Source organism: Trachymyrmex cornetzi, unplaced genomic scaffold, assembly GCF_001594075.2.
Source record: "Trachymyrmex cornetzi isolate Tcor2-1 unplaced genomic scaffold, Tcor1.1 scaffold43, whole genome shotgun sequence".
Lineage (NCBI taxonomy): Eukaryota > Metazoa > Arthropoda > Insecta > Hymenoptera > Formicidae > Trachymyrmex > Trachymyrmex cornetzi.
The window spans coordinates 261158-285159 of NW_017299069.1; the positions used below are offsets into that span (position 1 = coordinate 261158).

Genomic DNA, 24002 nt, shown 5'->3' on the forward strand with positions numbered 1-24002 from the left:
TGCGCGCTGATTCGGTTTATTAGCCTTGAGACAATGAGTTTATCAGAATTGAGCAATCATAAGCTTAAACTGAAGATAATATCGTAAATTACATTAATTGTCAATTTAATAACGATACTAAGATTTGCCTCGATCGAACATAGGATGGATATAAGATCGTTCTCTTTTGTTTGTGTTATATTCACTTATCGATCCATTTTTCGACTTATTATCGTAAAAGATTATTTATAGTAATGATTTTTTTGTATCTTTCATTTACGCTGAGCTGAGGAGAGATGTCAAGCACGTTGATGTCGTTAGTCCCAAGAGTGTAGTCACCACCGGAAGTCGCGCCTTTGGACGGTGGCAGAGTCACGGGCTCGAAAGTAGAAGTGACGAACCCTCCTTACTCGGCAGTTTCAATTAAGCATCGAAGCTTTCGCCGGCGAAGCACGCAATCTCACCTTCCCTTTAGCAATCGGTTGTCTTTCTCTCGCTTTCAGCTAGCTTATCCGTGAGATTTAGAAAGAAGGTTTAATAGAAAGCGGGGATATTACAGGATGTCGACACTTGCTAATTAAGATTAATTACAGTCTATCGCAATTAGAGTGATAACGATGATCAAGTTTAGTTTCATTAGTTTGACATCGATAAATTTTCAATATCAGTTTATCGCAAGATAAACACATCGCGCGTCCGTGTTAAATAGCTTTATGTATATAATCATATTAAATTGATTTAAAGATACAATTCGGGTAAATATGAAACGATTAAAATGAAATAAACGATTAACATGAAATGGTATAATGGAATAAAACAGCACGAAAATAAAATGAATAAATAATAGAAAGATATGTAATTATATTATCGTACATTGTATATATTAGGAGTATTATTATACATATATTATATAAATATATTATTTGCAGTATTCGTTTCGTTCGACATCAGTTCTGAACTACTCAAAGTAGCGACAATTTAAAGATGATAATTTATGACGTAAATAATGTCTTAAACGGGTTCTCATCAGGAGATAAAGACATAATGAGGTGAAGATTACGACGTTGAGGTAAATGCTAAGAAAGTCGTGCACAGTTTGAAGTTGCGGAAGTTTCAGCACATTCTCTGAGTAACATACTCTTCACACTGATTATGAGAATACATTGCTAGCTGTTTTTCGGATGAAACAAATTGCAGACAAGATATTAATGTGTAATACAATTTTATTTCTATTGAAATTCTTTCTATTGAGTTTATTTTTATCAATTTCTTATCTTGACTTGTCTTTCATCACGTCTTATTGATACCGATTAATTTTTTATTAAGTCTCTCACAAAAATCATTGTAAAATAGTTTTTTTATTTTATATATTTATATAAAATGTATTTTTTTATTTTTAATTCTGCATTCTTATAATACTAAATAATACATTTTTTAAATATAAATGAATGTGAAATCGTATTGAAGATGATATCGGGAAGAAATATTATTCTTCCGAGAATTAAATTAGCATAACTTCTTTAACGCTCGATTTCCAAAAAGCAAAAAATTGTTTGCTCTGTGGCGCCGATGTTATGATGACATTTAGAGTGTCGAGTTCCCGCTCTCCACCCTGCTTCTCCCACGTTAGCTTGGACGGATGGCTCTTCATTGAACGTCGTTGTCTTCGTTGTCGTTGTCGTCGTCTTCGTCGCCGTGGTCGTCGTCGTCGTTGTCGTCGTCGACGTCAACGTAGACGTCGGCGCGGCCGTCAAAGGTCGTCACGGTATAAATACCTCTGGCGCCGCCGTCGTCCCGATTTCTCCCCCTTTTGACTCCTCGCCCTCTCGACTCTTACACCAGCCTAAATCTTCCCCCTTTCGTTTACGGCTCTTCCATCCTCCGCTTCGCCACTTTCGAAATTTCCAGAGACGTCTTTAACTAGATCAGGTCGGAGAAGACGGAATTAGATGTAAAAATAAAAGACGAAAAGTAAAAAAGGGAATATGAATTTCCTCTCGGAGAACTGCACAGATTCGTATGTTTGAGGGCAAAGTTGAGTAGCTCTACGAGCTTTTGCACATTATTGAAGTTCAGCCAGGCAAGCTCGAGCGACGCAACGAGAATTCGTCGAGACTCCCTGGCGGGATGGCGAGACGTTGATAGATCGCTCACTGTTGTCGTGGAGCGAGACGCATCCGGTCTTCATACTCGGCGGATAAAGCCAAGTTCGATATCAAATAAGATTGATACGATGTACAAGATGGAACGTCGGAAAATACGTCTCTATAAAAAAATCTCAAACTCAGAGAGTGTTACCGCAATTATTAATGTGACATATTATATAGGATACGTGTTATGCAAATTGCGATTTAAAAAATGTGCCTTTTATAATATGAACTCAATTTTTCCAACATCTTTTAGCTTTAAAAATCTCGATTGTCAAATCAAAATGCATTCAAAAAATTCTTGAAAACCAAGACTTGGAGTTATTGAAATATATATTGTAATTACTGACGTTTAATTAATATCCAGTGCACTGAAATATCGATACTTTTGCTTTGAAATATGTTCATAATCTTCTGTAGAGTTTGGCTTCCATTATCTCTAGCGCCACGAAAATGCGTGACTTTCGAGACGCCCCGAGGCTATCCTGATAATACCGTTAATGCCTATCGTTCTGCACATTAACTACGTTATCAAACAATGGAATAACCAGGAAAAGCTTGGTAAAGCCAAAGTCTCTCGCTCAACCAGAAATTTCTATCGGTTTTTCTCTGATCGAGGGAGATCACCAATTTGCAATAAAAAACGGCGGTGTCTACGTCGCGTATTTATCAATGCGACGAGCTACTTATCGGTGTGATCGGTATAATTAAGTAACCGTACCAACATCGTGCCGACACCGTCGGTTTATCTTATCTCTACCTCATGGTCGACTTAGAATTTCGATCTGTAATCAAGCACGTATCAGGCATATGGTCGAGTATCTTGATACTGCTTACGACCGATTTAACGTTCTTGGAACACGTGAGATAAATTGCATTTATCGCTCGGTTATTGACGTAGAAAGTTAAGGAGATTTCTCAAAGATATTTTCGAAGCGTCCAATATCCTATGAAAAATTCTTTGCAATTACAGTTTGTTGAGATATCACTAGAAACTAACAAACTTATTATTAATTATTATAATATTAGTGGCAAAATTATAGAAAATTCACTAGAATTCGTGAAAAATATTTTTGATCGAATTTATTATTTCCGTATTAATTAATGTACGATAATATTAAAATATGATATCAGATTAATAGCGAGCTATAATAATTAAGCTGTTTTAATGGTTATTTATCTCAAATTTTCTTTGTTATTACACGGAATTTCTCGATCTTATTTAAATGTATATACGCTGAGAGAAAAATTAATATTTGTGATTGCATAATAAAATAATTATGATTATTTTTTTAGTAATTTTAGTAATGCTATAATGTTAGTAATAATAATTATATTTATATATGTATAATTATTATTAGAGTATACATTATTAGAATACAGTACAAAATATTAGAGTACAGTATCGAAAACTTTTCTTTCAGTGTACATTGCGCTAATATACCCAAAGTTAATGGTAACAATACTGTATATCTAAAGCTTCTTGACTAACTGTAGACACGAGGGAAAATAAAAGCCGCACCTGCTGCCGGAAAAAGACTCTTGGGGAAAATGACATGCTGGTTAAAGGTTCCAAGAGTCGTTCCGTCCCCATGTTGCAGACGCGGACTGGTAATCCGCCAGTCAAACGAAGTTAAATTGGCGAGTGCCAAATTCAGATTAGGAGAGATGAGGAAGTTTTTCTTTTCTTTTATATCTTTGGACGCATCCTATTTCCTTGGAAAAGCGAATCGCGACGGGTGAAAGAGACTATTGGCTACAACGCCGCGTGTCGATAATGCGAGAAGTTCCGTGTTCCGATCCTTTCCTCGGCGAAAAGAATATTATCCTGTTTTTGCACAGGTGAAGGAAAAGTAAACTATTTTGTTTTCTATCTCGGTGCGACTTTTACACGATTTTCGAAGTACTGAAATGTCTTAGTCATCAGAAGAAGGTATGTTAAAGAGTTTGAGAAGACATTTTCGATAAAAGATAACTCAATATTTGCGAAAAAATGCAACTAATCGTAAAATTTTCTTGATAGAAAAAGTTAGGTGAGTTGTAGAGAGAATGTTGCTATGAGAATTATGTGAAAGTATTACACAAAAAATCGCGCACAGTGAAGTTTGTCAAATGTGGAATTTATCCTAAATACTTACGACTGGAAATATTTTTATTAAATTGCAATTCTTATGAAATTTTTAAGAAAGATTATTTGGTACTTACTCTAAAGAATACAGTCTATCATTTCTTTGGAAACTTCAAAAAAGAAAGACTAGACATACAATGCTCTGAACATATAGTCGAAATGCTATATCGCAATTGAGAAATATGAGATTTGTCAATGGAAAATGTGATTGTATTGTATATAGATGGGATCCGCAAAACAGACACCTAAAGAATCTTATAAAATTCCGAGCTCTGTCAGTATCTATCAATAGAATTTATACGATCTTATTCTAGTTCTTATATTTTGTCTATAGGCACTCGACTCAATCCATTTGCTGCATTCCACTGCCATTAAGATCTCCAAATCTAAAATTTTTAAGAATGCGGATAAAAATTTATCGAGATATCTTATTTGTTTCTAATAATAAAAGAAAGATTATTCTATAAGAAACGGCGATACCGTAATACAAAAACATTGTCTAATAGGAATATTTTTCTTTTAATTAAGTGAAAGATTATATGATCGGCTTGGCGTCATGCTTGGTAAGAGATCGACCACACGTTTGATCATCTCGTTAGTATGATAATATTTGGGGAAATACTAATAAAATCTTTTTTTAAATGCTATTCGGTTAACTCAATTCTCGATATTATCTAGTTAGAATTATTTACTAATAAATTTTAAATTTTTATCTTTGAAATTTTACATTTTATTTCAGATAATATTCTACAAATATGGTTTACATACGAAATTTTACTTAGAATTTATGTATACATATTTATAAATAAATTTTCTCTTTTAACTAAAATGATACCGTGATAAATATGCATGTGATGATTAACTGCAACTCATTGCAAATTTTAATGCGGTTTTTTTTAGTATAAATGCATCCAAATCGATTTATTTCGTAGCGAACTTTTGTAAAAATAATTTATTTATTTGAGATTAGGGTAACAAAATATATAATATGAAAAATAAAACGAAAATAATTTTGAGAAGCGCGCGATAAATCGTAAAATAATCGAGAGAAGTCTCTTTAAGGTTTACATGATCAGAGCTTATGCTGGATTCACACTGGATCCTACGTGTGTCGTACGACGTTCTGCAACCAATCAGAAAATAGGATTTTGCTTCGTATCATCGATACAAAATAAAATTCTGCTTTCTGATTGGTTGCAGAACGTCGTAGGACACACGTCGGATCCAGGGTGAATCCAGCAATAGAAACGCTCTGAAAACGCGCGTATTGCGAACCGTAAAAATCCCATTCGTGAATTTCATGACATTGCATTCTCGTCGCTGTTAATTTCTGATCGTTATCGCTACGAAATGACGAGAAGAAGAACGCGAGACTCGTTCTCGCGAGAGAACTGAGCCACCCAACGACCACGTGGCTGGTTGGATATTTATGATACGACGCGGAGCATGTAGTAACTGCACGTGTTGACGAGCTTGCGCTTTTCGCCGGCCTTAATGTGTCGGCTTTTACTACATCGACGGGTACTGTCGCGGTACCGCTCGTGACGATGCATCGCACGGTGCATACGCTAATGACCGGGATTGCGTCATCGAATGGCACCATTAGCTTCGCCGCACTTCGATTTCCTAATGCGTATGGGATGACTTATGAATAGCCACCGACATTTGCATCTTATCGCAATAAAACCGGCAAAACCTCCTCGTGAATGCAAAGCGGTGTGTTTGCCAACCTTTCGGTGATTTCTGAAAAAGCAGAAAAAGCTCTCGAGCAAAGTACGTTTTTGTCATCAGGTCGAATAAAATTTTGTAGAATTCATTTGTGCTGATATTACAATGTATAAATATGTTTACCTTTTATTCGAATCTCTTAACTTTGCATATGACTTAATAGATTAATAGATATACTATCTAAGATTGTATTGAATTTTAATTTGATTACATTGAGACACGTTTATTTTTAATAGTATCATTTAATTTAGGGGATTAAACTTTTTGTTGCAATAACGCTGTTTAAAATAAACTTTGTATTAAAAAAAATTGTAAAACTTCTTAGGATTTGTTTGTGGAATTTTGTTTGTAGTAATTCTTTTTAGAAACGGGAAACTCAAACGAGATTTTTCTACGAGGCTGCTAAAAAAGAATTCCGTTGAGAAGTTAGAAAATGGCGTTTGGACTTTCGATAGCCGTTTAAAAACTGCTTTAGAAAAGTGTAGGTCTTTGTCAAAGTTTTCGCAGAATATCGTTATTTCTCTGGTTTTACAGTACTCGGTAACGTGTTCGAGCGCAAATGTTTAAAGTCACTTTTCAAGATAATATGAGTAAATTCATCAGATAATACGAATAAATTCAGGCAATCCATATGATTTTAAGAAACGCGTTTATATAATACTCGCGGGAATAAATTCGATACCCGCGAGGAGTAAGTTATGAATGTCTTCGTGGGAGAGAAATTTGGTATTCCTAATTCACTTGGTTCGTTAGGGATTAATTATGAATCGGATCGGGCGACGGAATATAATGTGAGTGCTTGTACATCAAAGTCGAGGAAAGTTTGCGGAGAATTCACGTGGGGCACGAAGTCGACGAAACATTTCCATAGTTACGAACGAGGATACCTTGTTGAATCGGCGCGGCCTTTCTACCGCCGGCTATAGCAGTGACATCAACTACAACACCAAGCGAATTTAATTAATACGGGCGTTGTCAAAGGAAAGCATTATTCGGGATACGATAATAATATTAATAACATTAGTATGCGCGGCATGTTTTACAAACGAATGATCTGTGAAATATTTGGATATTTAATACGGGGTATTTCGAACTTAATATTTTATTATATATACATACGAATTTTTTATAATTTAAATGTTTTTAAACAATAAATAACAAGAAGGGGCTACAAGCTAGATTTTACGTATTTCAAATTCTTAGAACATACGTTTTGATCTTATTGGGTCATTCTCAGTGTAAAGAAATTATATATAAACGCAAATTTGACAAAATTAATAAAACAGTTAAAATTATATAATTTATAGTTACGCAAAAAGTTGGTAGTATTTATTCTATCTTCCGTACAGTGCAATGCTTTTCGTTCTGGTAATATTATGGATCATATTCTTCCATTATAACAGTCGTAATAAGTGCATAATGATAAAAATATTGAACATGATGAGTCATTAAGTAAAAATGTACCAGCACACATTCTGTTATCAAATTCATAAATAGATTATAAAAATTAAAATAACAATGAATAAATGATCGTTATATTCAAAATTATTAGTATATACGATCCTTATTTTAATAAACAACTATATTAAAGTGTGTGTTAATAAATAAAATTATTGTACACATATTACCTCAACTGCGATTGGTAAACCAGAATATAATCAGTAATTGCAACAATGAGTCAATTTAATTCGCAAGATGCAAATGCGATCAGAGATAAAAATTGAAACCAGTTGAGTCAAATTGCTTGTATTGTATTAGCAAGTGTGAGCGACATTCTGTTGCTTTGTATTATCTTGTCAAGAGAGGGGATAAGGAACAAAGGAAAAAGGAAGGAAAGAAAATATTAGGAAGGAGAAGAAGGCTACAAAATTTGTAGATAAGAATTAGATAATGCTTCGTTTTGTTTGTTCAATTCCAATTTTTGTTTTTTAATGTGAACCATTTCGGAGATCAATCTTTTATTATATATATATACGACGGTTCCTTGTTTAAAATCTTTACATCTTTCCAATTAAAATTATGGTTATAGTTAATACGGTGGTCAGTAATCAGATGGAGAACCAGTCTTTTTATTAATGTCCGAAATATGTTCATTTAGTCTTATTTTTAATTTTCTTTTGGTTTGTCCTACATAACTAGCTTCACAGTTATCACAAAAAATTTTATATACAACATTTTGATTAGCTAAATGATCTAATCTATCTTTACCTCTAGTTATAAGGCTTTTTAATGTATTTGGGATTGAATATGATAAAAAACTTTCAGAGATAGATTTTATACATGGAACTGTAAAGAATTTCTCTTTAACATGGATGTTATGTTTTATATTATTGTTCTGTGTGTGGTATTTTAATTTTTTTTCAATTGTTGAAAAAATGAAAGGAAGAGGAGGACAGCTATTATTTATAAAAATATTAATAGCATCAACCAAGTTCTTTTCATGGAAACGAGGGATGAGACAATTTAAATGTTTTTAATTTAAATTAAAATTTTTATTTAATTTATCTTATTTTCAGTAATTTTAATTTTATTTATTTTATTTTAATTAATTTAATTTTTATTTTTTTTGACGTGAACGCAGTAAACTTAGATAATATAACTATCGTTTGTTCAATTTTATTTCAGTTTTGAATAACATTTTAATGGACTATTTGGAAGATATGCTTTATTGAATAGTCTTATTAGTTGAAAAGTGACTTCACTCTTTTGAATCTTTTATCTCATTAAGTAAATAGAAAGTATGATCTTTCTAATATCTAATTATAAAACAAAGTATGACAAATTGTACATGTAATTGAAGAACTTATTACTATTAAGCTATTTCCAGTCCGTACCTTTAAGAAAATATAAATTACGTTCTGGTGATTTTATTATAAGCTTTTCAAAGATTTGTACCGGTTTAATCTCTATTTCTTTTTAAATACGAATTTAAAGTGCTTTGGAAATAAGCCCTACCTACCAATTATACCCTCGGGGACAGTCAAAGACGATTTATCTCTCAACCACGCGGAATTTCTTTTTTCACGACGCTTCTCTCACGTTGTAAAACTTACCACGTAACTTGTAGCGTTTTAAATCAGTGGCAAGGAAACTTGCGCGTTTAAGGATTTAAGAGTAATATAGCGAGCAGTGTGCGCTTCAAAAACTTCTCTAATTTCGTTTTCTTTGTTCCAGGGATCTCTGACCCACGCCGCGGTCATCTTCTTGTCGGGTGAGTCTTCAAACATTTCTTGAGTCAATCCTTATTTGAAGTTACTCCTCGTAAAAGACTGCTCTTGGAAAAGATTCCAGGGATTCCCTCAAAGTTTTTTTTTTTTTTTTAATAAACTGCGAGTGCTTATAATGCTTGCAACGAGTGTATGGTTATTACAGTCAGGAAATATTCTCTCTCTAACGCAATTTTTTAACATTCCAATTAAAATTTTTGCATTTCAAATAATAAATAGTTTCACATATTATAATATAAACGCTGTTACTGGCAAAATTAAAATTTTCTCTAATTTTCTCGTCGACGAATATGCTCTTTAAAAATGAATCCGTGACTTCAGTGCTACACTTATCACTGATGTAATCATTAACGAATGTTTACTGTTTTTCAGTAATAATACGAGTACACTGATTCACAGTTTTAGAGAGTGGAGAAGATCTGTTATCTAAGTTTTTCTATTGCGTTTTTCTTCACGCGTGTACACTTCCAAATAGGCGGTGAGTTTCGACCGAAATTATTAACCGCAAACCTACATCTGTCAGAATGTGATGGACGATGTATATGCGTGGGTGCATACGCAATGGCTTATCGATCGTATGTACGATGCGGTCGAGATGCTTCTTGACGAGTCCTCTCAGAGGATGAGTATCGGCTTCGTAGGTGAAAGGATCGATTCGTTTGAAGTGACAGGTCAATCATCCGTTACAACACAGGGTTTTGCGAGTACTCGTGATACTGTGGACAATTAATTGATTCAAATACATCTGAATGTATCGAGCAATGTTTGAATGAGTAGAGGCAACACCAAAATTCTATATATTTATCATAATATACTTTTCCGATTATTTATTAGGAGAAATATTACAATTTTTAATGCAGTAAATATATTAATAAATATATATTTCTTAAATAAAACAAATTTACATGTTTGGAAATAATTTTAGAAAATATTGTAAAAGAGAGAATCCCTTTCAAATAGGTACATTCTAGCATAAAGGTTCTAGCATAAAACAAGAAAAAAATTACTTAAAAATATCTGAAATAATTCCATATGGTTGAGCACGTATTAAATATGATTTAATGACAGATATAAATGTATTTTCTTGCTTATAATTTATATAAGAATATTTGTATACGGCATAATTTTTCTTGCTATGGTTTGCGATGCATTAATGAAATCGTGCAAAAAGCTGAAATATCTTGTTTTTTAGTCGAATATTCAGATGAAGAGTGGAGTGGCAGTCTGGCAGTTTAATCACGCACGTACACAGTTCATTAGGCTGTTTGACTTACGAGCTTGATTAATTGCCAAGCGCGGAGAATATACGATAGTTGCCAAATTTTTTTCGGACAGTGCATTTCGCTTTCCTCTGGTTTCTTAATCTTTCCCGAATGACTAGGCGTTTTTGAAAACCTGCACGAAAATGTGGTGAGAAACATCAATAATATATAATATTTGTTTTATAATTGTTACTTATAAAAATATTGATGTATTTAAAAACGTAATTAAAATTTTTTATTAAATCTAAAGATAAATTATAAAAGAGATCATTTTTCATAAGTTTACAAGTTATGTGAAATATAATCTTAAAAGATTATATTCGAAACATGACGTAGATTTATTTCTCCGACATAAATTAATTATCGCGACTTGACTGGACTAATATAACTGGCGTGCCTTTGAAAATCTAATAATTACCTTAGACCTCCTACTTATTCGAACGGTGAAAGATCGAATTACGACTTCGCGTGTTCCACAAACAATGTGGCGATTATTAAAGTAGGTCATCGGCATGATCGACCTAGCGAGTTTATACCTTATCCATTTTATGATTCGTACATATTTATCGTCCTATTCAACTCTTCTCGGTATAATATGGTACTATAATCAAACGAGCAATTTTAATCCTTTAAAGATTTAAAAAAAATGTGTTCTAAATATTTAGCACTTCTTGGAAATTACGCTACATTTTAATCATTTTATTCAATCAATAATTGGTTATAAAGTAATCATAATACATGCTATCAATTTTCAGCTAATTAGTTATAAATTATTAAATTAATTATATACTCGCGATTTGTACGCGATACAGTGATATTTGTAATATCTCATTATATGCGCAAATTAATTTCAGTGAAAATTTATCGTAATTAATTATAGAGCTATCGCTCAAGGAGACAAACCGCTATTTATAGAGTTAAACCGTGAAAATGATCGTCTTGAAAGGGTTAATATGGCGTACAGGTAAATGATGGGTTTGCGTAGACTCCGTATAATTGCCAATGTTCAGAAGCTGCCTGCCCAGCGTCGGCTGACATTATCCTTCGTTAAGGCTCAGCGACTTCTCCGGAAAGGGTAGAAAGAGCGAATGCCTTGGATAATGTCGGCGAGACGTAATTATAAGCATAACCCTCTCGAGAATTAACAGTTTCGCAAGACTTTAAAGTTTACTCGCACGTAGCTCGTTGACTATAATGTTATTAAAGGCGTAACTGTTTGTGAGTTTTGAAACTTTCCAATATTACTTTTTCACTCTATCTTTTCGGTATCTTCGAAAATCTCGGTCTTTTTTATTTGTTTTTATGTTGAATTTTATGAAAAATATGTTTATTTTTTAAAGCATTTAATTTAAATTTATTGTAATTATTTTTCTACTTTTGCGAATTTTGATTAATAGTTTTATAGATCCAAAACTCAAAGAAATATACATTTAAAAAAACTGTCTTTTAATTACGAAAATTTATTTAATGATTGTTTATTTAATGAACTAATAACGAGATATCGCAGATGGGTAAAAAATGAATTGTGATTCGGCTTTGTAATGTGTGAAATAATAATCGGAGCACATCGAGCCTGGACGCCGAGATCGACATTACTACGTTCTTCTCTCATATAACACACTCTCTATAACACCGTTGTCGGTCATTCTATCACCGTCGGATTTTTCTTGCTCGCCATAACTGTTCGATAAATCGAATCGCGAGCCACCAGGAATTACTTTATCGTCTGTCCTCCTTTTACTCCTCGTCTGAGAATCTTCATTCATTCCGCGAAAATGGAGACGCGTTTGGCAGGAACGAGATTAAAGAGCGTTCTTGGCAAGAGGGGAAGAAAAAGAGAGAAAGAGTTTCTTGATACTTCCTGGTGAACGATGGCGATGAATTTCATCGTTGTCAAAATGGGAGTTAGAATCAGGAAGAAGAAGAATGGACATCAGGGCAAGCGGGGGTGAAGGAGTCACCGGGGACTAGAATTCCGTAGAGCTGCGATACGTGTAGGAACGACCCCATGATCAAGAAACCGTGCAGTAGGATCCCTTGCTAGTGCAACCCTCGACGACGATGGATGCCAGTAAATTGCTGACCTTTTTCCCAAATATCATCCTTCTCTTCTCTGACTCTGCTCTGTACGCCGCCATTGTCGGGTGCAATTTTCTTGAGAAATCCCCGATCTACTCGGTTTTTCTCGAGTTTCCTTGTACCGCGATGCGATTTATCGTTATACGTCGCGGCAAACCTGTCAATACTTGGAATGTATCGCGGTTATTATATTGATTCCCTGAAAGTATATACAGCAGTATCTTTTCGCGTAAAAGGAGAGTTGTGAGCGAACGATTGGATAAAAATGGAACAGCGTGTGCGACTGATACATGAAAATTTCTGTGGAATATTCATATCGTTATAATAGAGGGCCGCGAGATACATCGATGACTCTGTCGTAAATTTGAAGCCGAGACAGCATTCGGTATTTTATAGTCGTTTTTATTTTATAGTTACGAAAAAAAATAATGATTATTACACTGAAAAAGATTTCTGATTAAAAATGGACGAATCAGAATTCTCTCTCTCTCTCTCTCTCTCTCTCTCTGATTAAATTTATTAGAATTCTAGTTGAGATAACCGGAATTCTTAGTTAATACAATATTTCTGGTAAAATCTATCAGAATTCTCATTTTTACCAGAATAATTGTATCAATCAGAATTCTAGCTATCTCAACTAAAATTCTAGCAGATTAACTAGAAAATTCTGATTCATCCATTTTCTACCAGAATTACTATTTAATCTAACCAGACAATTTTTCTCAGTGTAAGGTAGAAACTTTGGAAATACATGGATGTAAGCTTTGAGAGGGAATTTTAATTCCACATTGGCGAAATGTAAAGTAACGAGAAACTGAAGTTTATAAAGTGAAGGAAATATACGGTAAGATTTGCAAATCAAGTTGATGAAGAGTCTAAAATTTTCTTTCCGAATAATTCGTTCAACTTTTCAGTGCAGCATTGGCGTAGCGTTTTCTTCAGATGTTAACATTTTTCGAATGTAATATGAGAAGTTATGAAAGTTCCGGCCATAAAAAGCGTTCCGCCGTTAGGCCTGCACGGTTCATCGACTTTCACGACTGATCACTCTCTTTACTCCTCCGGACGCCACAACAAATCAATATCTATCCACGGTTTCCCGTCCTGCTTTTGCCGGCCTTTACCCTCTCTTTCCGGTCTCTACCCTCTCTTTCCGGCTTGTACCGATGGGCACGTGTTCAATATGTCTATGCAATCTACATGCATGATTTTACAGTACCAAGCATGGTTCCAATCTGTCATCTGTTTGACGCGATCGTGTCAGATGCAGGAACTAACAAGAAAATTAAAGCGACACAGTTGTAAAATCTATTGTTGTTTAATCTAAATTTAAATCTATCGCGATTATATATTATAGGTATTTTATTTTCTGTGATATTATTACACGGTATATTTTAGATATTTATTGATTTTTAGTTCAGTAATATAAAACAGGATAAAAAGGGTCAAGCTTCTTATTATCTCTAAAAATATTTTGCTGTTTAGAAATTTCCTGAAAAATTATATACTATGGACTTTTGTAATTCTTGAAAGTTAATGTGTGCTTCTAAAATTTATTTACTTACTATAATGTTTTTTAACGTGAGAGATTAACGTGCCTTCTCTTATTTTTAAATGTATTTACCTCAAAACATTGAAGTATTGGCTTTATTATTTATTTATTTATTTATTTATTTCACGAAAATTTAATATGTTGTCTCTCGTCCTAATTTCTTTCGATGCACTTTATACAATGATAACATCATTGTATAATCGATATTTCATACGGGTTTCATTGGACTTCGATTCTATCTTCTTGATAAAATCACTTAATATTGGAATGGACATGAAATAAATACCGGATGAAATAAAACGCACGAGGAGTAAAAGAAGTTAATGATAGGACTGTGAAACGTGCTATTTCATGGAGGGTAAAGGAAAGGATGAAGAATCACGATGGTTTCATTTCCGGTGTGGGAAGCTTTCCTCGGCGATTTCTCGGGGAAAACGTCGACAAAAGGGATGATAACCAAAATGGCTGCCCTTACGTACTTGGTACGCTATTTAGAGAATACCTAGGAGCAGCACAAAAGAGACGTATGAGACTCGACGAGCGTGAAAAACGCAATTTCAAAATTCTTAAATGGAACAATGGTGAAAATCATATCCTACGTGAGACATTCATCGTGTATAGTGTATATTACAAAGTTATTGTGTTTCCTCTTAGTGGAGTGAATCTTGTTTTTAGAAAAAATTTTGAAGAAACGAGAAATTAACCTATAAAATAGGATAAATCCTGAAAATGTTCGGTAAATTTTATGTAATATGTTCCATTTGAATTTTCTCTCAGAAAAAGTAACATCTTTTTTACATTTCTTCATTTGCATTTATTTCTTTTTCTTTTTCTTTTTCTTTTTATGAGATTAGCTACCCTTGTAGCGATAATTGTAAAAGACTTTGTTATTCTACTATACGGAGTGGAAAGGACTATGACTACAGGATCTTTTAGAATGATTTTGTAAGATATTTCATGTGGAATGCCACTCCCGTATGGCCGTATGCGAAAGAGAGAGAGAGAGAGAGGGGGGGGGGAGGAAGGGGAGAGAGAGTGAGAGAGAAAATTTCAAAATAGAACTCGAATTTTTTAACTATACAGTCCATTCGAGTTCTATTTTGAAATTTTCACTTATTTCATAATTGAAATGGGAATATGATATTTTTACAAAATTTTTTAATTAATGAGTTTGTGAAAATGTCCACTAAGGAGGCCTGACTCGAAGCTTTGTGGTCGGCCGCAATGTTTCGTCCTGGTCCCGCACTACTAGACTCATCAGTAAGGCGATGTAGTGTGGGACTTGCCTTAGACGCCTGGAATGAATCCAGAATGATATTCTATTTAAAGGGAATTCGCGCGGCGCGGTGCTTACGCGAACCGAGTGAGTCCCGTGGACCTCTAGTGGCGAGTCGCCACAAGTTGATGATGAAAAATGTTCATTTGTACAAAATAGTACAAATTCAATCGTATTGATTTCTGATATTATTTTTCTTTTTATATTTCAATTTATATTTCAAACGAACTTCTTTACTGGATAATTATAAACTTGAATGTGTTAATCACTTCTTAGTTAATTGATGATTACATACGACTCTTATTTGCCTTGTTTCCAATTATTACATTTTGAATTTTAAGAGTCCTTTACTTATAAATATTATTTTTCTTTTTATCTTTTATTTTGAATTGGTCCTGTTAGCTTAATATTAAGCCAGCAGCGCCACGATTTTTTTCGAAATGGCACACGGTACAAAATTATTATTAATGGTACAATTTAGTACAAAATGAGTACTAAAAATTTCGATAGGTCCGATTTGATTCTGCTGATTTGGTCCTGTTAGCTTTATAGAGCTTCGTTATTTTCCCTGCCGGAACTGCGAAGGCAAGTGAGTAAGTCACGACGTACAACGCAACTCATGCTATGTAATTGGCAAGATCGTTTGTGTGTGATTCGTCGAATAAATAAAATAGATTAAATTAAGTTTAATTAGCTTTGATTTTTTTTTTAATTATGAAAAACTTATTCATGCAGCTCTCTCTCTCTCTCTCTCATTTACTTATTTTAATACATCGTTACATCTGATTTTAAATATCAAATTGTAGTCCATTCTTCGACGCTTAAATTACTTATATCCTTTCTGTATATTCTTACATTTAGCACGGAATACGTTTAACATCAAATATTTATCCTAGTAGTCTTGATATCAGTTGTGTAAAACTGAGATCAGACGATACTTAAGCGTTAAATGGCGCAGCAAATGAGAGTGAGAATACGAAGCTTGTCTTTCGCATTTTATATCTCCACCTTTTGCTTTTCCTTCGTTCGTTACCTGCTCTCGAAATCTGCCTTAAAATTGATCCGTCTCAGTACCTACTTTATGCGGCCCATTCGAAATAAATATACACGCGCGGGCGTGTGTGTGTGTGTGTGTGTGTGTGTGTGTGTGTGTGTGTGTGTGTGAGAGAGAGAGAGAGAGAGAGAGAGAAGGGCAGACAAAGAAAAATAGCTAAAAGTACTCATTCCTTAATCCGTCTTTACGTTCGCGATAAAGGGCCATAAGACAGTTTTATGACAAGCCAAATTCGCACAAATTGTCCGAACTTTGCGTTTTCGGCCTCGTACTATTGCCGTTTCGCACCTTCATTTCTCACACAAGCGCTATAAAAGATGGTTGAATCGGCCTATAACTCACCTTCTACAGCACGTCCTTGAGATGTATGCTTGATTAGATAATATCAGATCGAAGACTGTCGAGATAAACTCTTGCGATAATAGAAATATTTAATAATTCATTATGTATATAATTAATCGAGGTTCTTAGCATTTTCGATATAGCAGGAAAATATTAATATATTTACAAGAGAAAAATACGGAGATTATATATATACTATTTACAATATTTTTTGTTTTTATTCCCATTCTGCATTTCAATTCAATTCAATTAATATTTATATTTACAAAAGTTTAAATTGTTTACGCTCCGCAAAAATGTAAAAATGTTTCTCTTTACGTTTACTTATTGCATCTCAGTTTATCATAATTATCAATAATTTTTTCGCTTTTATTGTTTTTATTTGCATTCTAGTTTTAATGAAATTATGGAAATTTAAGATTACCTACTCTGCGTATTATATTGACATTTCATAAAAGTGTTGAAATTTACCTTTTTGACTTATTACATGAAAATGAACATAAATCGAGAGTTTAATAGGACAAGATGTACCTCATTTTTATCTTTTTTTGTTTAATTTATCACTCTTTATCAGTAGTTTAAAAATAGAGGGACAGTCGGTGAGTAATACAGAATAGATGACAATATCATGATTCACTCGACTCACCTGTGAACGATATCTAATTAGTTGCTTCCGCGTAAAATTGCAGTAAGTTACGAGGTGTACGTTACGAGACTACGATATTGTTAAACTCGTTAGAGTCTGCGCGTTTCACCGGTTTTCCTCGTCCGTTTTCTCAGTACGAGACGACAGTTTCGGAAGTGAACGTAGTCTTTGGTGGTCTTTGATGTCGACGTTCCAAAGGATCGGATCTGCTTTTAATGACCCGACAATGCGCGCTAACTTGTAAAAGTCTCAGGTACGATAATTAAACATTAAGCACAAAACGAAAATTGATGTTCGTTTCTTCGAGGTGGTTCGATAAAAAGGACTTCCTGTTTCGCAAAAGCAGTAATGAGACACTTGTAAAACTAGCAGAGGCAGAAGTTAAATGTTCAGCGCATTCTTCGAGATATTTGTTGGTACTGTTTGCCGCAATCCTACAGAAGAATGCAAATTGATGCGAAGCTCGTCTACCAACAACTGATTTGAAATGCAATTTTTAATTAGGAAAATTCAGAAACTCTCCGTTCTCGGAAAGAGCGAGCTGCGGTCTCAGATGGTAAAACTTTAGCACATGATAATCTCAAGATTATCATTTTCCTTGAGGAAAAGAAATTTCATCGATCGCACGATCGTGGCAACTATAAAAGGAAAGCGGATGATGCTGCAATATGGGATATGAAGTAATTTAAAATTCTGTTGCTATTTTATAATCGCGAGACGACGACACTTGGCATTTTCGATTTAAAACGCAGTTTAAAATACAATTTTTCGATAAATTGACTTTCACAGCGAGCGATTAATTTTTTAATTGATAGAATTCACGGCCGAGCAAATATTATATTCTCGGGCAACGGAGAAATATGAAACTTTTAAGTCTGCTAAGTCGGGAGAAAAAGATTTAGACGATCGCGTATCTCGCAAGAGAATTAGCACGGAGAATTCGAAGGAAAACAACGGAGGGAGTAGGAGGACAGAGATTTTAGGGGGTTGTGCATACATGTAAATAGGTGTGCCAAGGGATACCATCTGCGTATTAAGAACCACGGCATCTTCTTGAATTACGATGTAGGAGGGGTGCACACGTGGCGCACCCGAACACACTTATTTGTAGTCTCGTTTGTATGCTCATACCGAGGGATTTGACGAGAGAGATGATTTATGGAAAGCCCCGTAATAACTTCTTAATGGACGCTTATCGTGCCGGTCGCTATTAGTCAGCAAAAAGTACAGCAAAACTACTTGGCAAAAATACGGCAAGACTTTCTGCGATCCTTCACTCTGCGCTGATTTGCTTTTAAGGTATTCTTTTTTTATTAAAATAAGTTTATTTAATTTTTATTTATCTTGATGATTAATTTCGCGAGGCGTTATTAAAATGGAAATCTGCGATTTCTAACGACCTGGTTTACATTCATGGGAATCATTTTTATTTCATTTTTTATAATATTAGACTTTAGCAAAATGATTGTAACATATCAACTTTTGTTTGAATAAAACTTTAAATAATTAACTTTTGTAAATTTGAAAAATATTTTTAAGCCATCGTATGCTCTCTACGCACGCAAACACGAATATTTTTTCATTTTTATTTTACGTTATTTCCTCTTTTAATGTCGTGTATATTAACTATCTTTCGGTGATACCAGCGTAGGCAGCATTGAAATGGCCGACGAAAACTACTTCCAACTGGGGCAATTTTGTTCGAGAATCGATTCCATATCGGCGGCTTGTTTGCACTGTATACACGATGTTCCACGATCGCGTAATCAATCCTAGCGAGACGTCAACGATGCGCTCGCATAGTGTGTTATTTGAACGCCAACTCTGTCTGCATAACCATGCACACCGTGCATGTTGCAGGCTAAATTTTCATGCCCGCGGTAATACGCTCAGTGGCACGTGGTCGAGCGCAAGAAATGATTTAATATATCCAAGGCTTATTGCAAGACTTGCCGCGTGCCTGGAGCGTACCGTTAATACGACATCCCATATGTCATGCAAAGCTCATGCAAAGCTCATGCGATTGATTAATATATGTTGATTAAAATAACGGCAATAACGTCGAAACGAAACTATTCTAATTAAATATTTTAAACATCGGATATCCCAGAAATATCCTACTTTTATAAATTTTTTGCCCCATTTACAATCATTAAAATAATTTGCTAGAATTTGTATTTAAACAACTTTTTAAAATAATTATTATTGACTTTGACAATTACATCACGATTTTATCAATTGTTTTTATTATTTTGTACTCGTGTATTCAGGAATTTTATAATCTCCAATGTTAAAAGATCTGTAAATAGGTTTACAGATCTTCGAGATCTTCGTTAAGAAGGAGCTAGAAATTTCGCTAAATTATAATTGATAAAAAGAAGAAATATAAACTAAGAGACTTGTGTGATAATCTTCAGAATTTTTCTGTATATTTAACGACGTTAGAAGTTCAGTGTGGTTTTCTCGCAGTGAACTAATAATAAACAACGCGTTTTAAATGAGACTGTCCTTTTTTTGGTCGCTCGAATTAAGCCTCGCACGAGTTGGATCTGTAAGTACATGCGAAACATGTGTCGCGATCGAACGTTTTTAGCTGTCTGACGCACGTATCTGAGAGCCTAGGACATCTCATTCATAAAGTTCCATGTGACCCTTACGTTTTTGTCGCCCGATGTAATTACGACGGAACGGGTCGGTCGATGGAGCGCAAATTTGCACACCGTGCAAAAGCGGCTATAAGCTGCTAATCAACTTTGCATTCGCACTTCGGGATTAACGTTCAAGCTTTGTATTTATTTTACCGAAATTCGCTTATTATTTATATATCTATCGATGAATAATTAATAATCGCGTAAACGTATTATTGATGGGACCGATGGTGAAAATACAGTCATTTGTATTGTATATTTATCACGTGAGCTTCCAGATTAAATTTACTAATATATGTATGTGAGTATATTCATGACGATTAAGTGTGTATGTGTGTAAAATTTATTGACGATAATGATTTGCATATGGGGTGTTTTATCGCGACATCTATGGTGAAATAAAATAAAGTTGAAAGGACAATTCGTCTGTTGAATAAATTATTTTTCTTTACGAATGAATTTTTTATCATAATTTGTTCTTCTATATTATAAATATTATATTATGAAATGACGTTTCATTTTTTGGGATTTTTCATTTCATTGGTGAAACATATATAAAGCAGTTTAACTTTAATAAAATTAATAGAGGAAGGTCACCGATACTGACATACTACTTTGTTTTTAGACAATATTTCTTAAACAAAAGGTAAAAATACAAGTTCAAAAACATAAATACAAAGTAAAAAGTATTTTCTATCAGATAGTATAAGTAATTTTTATAATACTGTTTGCAATTTTGCAATAATTAAGTTTTTCGTAAGTTATGTAAAAATGAGCGTCTGACAAAATGGGCTCCAAAACTGACACAGTTGGCAGTAATGCTACGTATTCCTACCTATTCTTTTTCTTTTACAGGAATTATCTGTATAAAGTACCTATAAATGAATGTATATAAGATTTTTCAGGATCATTTTACTTTGTTATAAAACATTTTTATTGAATTATATGCATATTTTCTTTATGCTGTTCTGCAAGCTGCAAATATATATGTAACGCGATAGTTTTTCTAGAGTTGTTCCATATATGCATGATTGCCTTCAGCTCCAATAGACTTATTTGACACTATAAAGCAACATTATAAAGATTAAGTTAGCTCATGGTCTGTTTTACGGACAGGTGTGTCGGTTTACGCTGCACCCCAATTTTCAATTAAAAATCGTATTATGAAAAGACTAAGAGAAAAAATAATATAAATAAAACTTATTTCGGGAACTACAAGTATTTAAAATGACGTAATGTTATCAATAATATAGTCACTATTATTTAAACCTCACAATTTGCAAAAGAAAATCGTAAGAATTTTATTTTCGCATTTGTAGAATTGGTTTTTAGCTGATTTGATATAAAAAAAAGCCACAAACCTACGAATTATGAGTTTGTACTTCTTTAATTAGCTAAACAGATCATGATTTTATTAAAATAAGAGGGTATATCACTTTAGGAGACCTATGTCAGTATCGGCGACTTTCCTCTACAAAATTGTATTAATTTAATTCTAAAACGGATAAAGAAACTGGTTCTTTGAGAAACCCTACAATTATATTTTATTACTTTATATTTCTGACCAATCTCTCTCTTTTTCTAGTTTATCGGTCGTAAAGTTTTTTTTGGAAAGAAACTGATTGCAATTTCTGGAAATTGCTTTTTTGTTATTTCAATGAAATTTTATTATTCGACCGTGTTCTAATCAGATCTATCAAAAATATGAAAAAGGAATACGTTTTAGCCCGATTGCCCTCGAGCAGGTCATGCGAGATCGCTTTAGCGCATGGTTTGTCAGGTTCCGGCCCTTTTCATTGAAACAAAATCAAAAAAAGTTAAAGGAGGGAGAAGTTAATTTCATCGAGCCGGCTTTTGTCTCTTCTTCACTCTTTCTCTCTCTATCTATTTCTTTTTCTCTCCCTCGCAAAAAATCGCGCGTCGACAGCGTTTGGCCCACTTGCAGCCTCGAGGCACGAACTTTTCACCGCCGCGGGTTAATATAACGATACCCCTCTGTCTCTCTATTAAGGGAGACAGTCGGTTTCATCCTGGGGTCCTTCGGGAGGGCCTCGCGTATGTCGGCATCGTTCTCATTAAAGAACATGTCGCTGCGGGCTCGATGCTTTCGCGTGTGCGTATATACGTGTGTTTTTAGGTGTGCACAGACGATTGGTCGTGTGGGTACATAACGAGGCGTACGGTTGCGTATTTTCTGCGACGGTACCGTCGCGGGAATTTAGTGACGGCCGGAAATGGCAGCGGACTGTCGCCAGGACCAGCCGTGAGATTTCAACTTGAAATTTCTGAGCGAGACGTACGTGTGTATCATTCTTATCGTGTGATGTCGTTAATGTCTATTATTCATAAGGATAAGATTAAGAACAAAAGAACTTTAACGATAGGAGTATTTGAAAGTAATTTAATAATTTCGATTTATGAATATATTCAAAAACGGTATTTGACGATGTTGTTTGGTAATATATCTTTTTAAGTCTGTGTAATATCGTTATTTTTTAATAATCTTTTACTAATAAATCTATTCACGGCAAAATATCAATTCTGTCCGACCGATATGATCGATATTTTCCATGTCATTGGCGAGAATATCTTATCTTACCATTATCGGATTAATCATCTAATCTGAAATATTTATTGTATGTCATTATGGGATTACTTTTATCTTCCAGAATAATTCTCTCACGTTTTCGAGAGAGAGAGAGAGAGAGAGAGAGAGAGAGAGAGAGAGAGAGAGAGAGAGAGAGAGAAGAACGAGGATACATATGTTTTTATTGTACTTTTATTATATTATATTTTATTACAAGTCATTTAATTTCGCATTGTAAGCGCCAAACCCAAGTGTAGTATATCAATTTAAAGTTCACCGAAGCAAAAAAATATTAGTACTTCCGTTTCGCTTCACTGGATAGAGCAGTTCGTCACTGACGGAAACACGTTATTTTATTGCTTTCGACGTAAGTCTCTCTAGCCTGTTTAATCTCTTTAGAATGGCTACTACTCTTCCGCGAATTATCTGTCTGCGTACCTCCAAAATAGAGATCCATATTTCATTTCATTACAGATCACCGGAATTAGAATCGTGACAGCGGCGAGGATGATACTTTTCGCGCGCGGATCGCGCGAGTAATGAATGGCTGGGGCCAATCCGAGCCGCCACGCGGATAAATTAATTCGACCCCAGCGCATGTATATGTTTGTAGAGTGTCGCTGACGAAGTCGGGCTGAGCATTTATATTTTGCCTCATAAAGCGCAATTTCCGCCTTATGTTGTAGCGACGATTGCATAAACGTCTGGGAACAGAAAGATGCGAGACCAGACAAGAATTCAATTTATGTCGTGACAGTGACATTGTCTGGCCTCCTCCGCACACAAAATGACGTCAAATGCGCGGTTAAAGACAACGTGTTAACACTTTCAAAAGGATTGATTTATCGCATTTACAAAGAAATAATCGTGCATTTTTTTTTAACGCAGCTTGCTCATGATATTTAGAAAAATAGGGAGAAACGAATAATCCATGATTAGCAATATTTTTGATGTCATTTATATATTTTTTAACAATATTTTTATAATTTTGATAATTTTATATCGCTTTGTAGTTTTAAATAATATACAGCTTTAGTTAAAATCGTTATTCTTTGATGGATAATTTTTTGAAAAATTGGTAAAGTAAGTTTATTTCAATGTCAAGAAGGAATAAGTTCAATATGCGAGAACTTAGATATCTCTGCTTTATCACATTTGCCGCCACAGATAAAGATTTCTTAAAAGTTTCATAATCCTTTCAAGATAATCTTTTTGACGGATTAAATTTATAAGAAGATATATATGTGTATATATACAGGGTGGGGAAAAAGTATGGAAGCAAACAATTATTTCCGAAACTATTCATTTTTCGACAAAATGTCTTAGACATAATTTTTATGGTATGAA

At 34.1% G+C, this 24002-nt stretch overlaps 1 long non-coding RNA gene across 1 annotated transcript in view; it reads left to right on the forward strand.

Annotated features, from left to right (window-relative positions):
- The window catches only part of LOC108764501 (uncharacterized), a 163855-nt gene that overhangs the window by 86627 nt on the left and 53226 nt on the right, over positions 1-24002 (forward strand). Inside the window, exon 3 of the long non-coding RNA XR_001940284.1 lies at positions 9157-9193. This is a non-coding gene — a long non-coding RNA (uncharacterized LOC108764501). The remainder of the gene's footprint in view (positions 1-9156; positions 9194-24002) is intronic.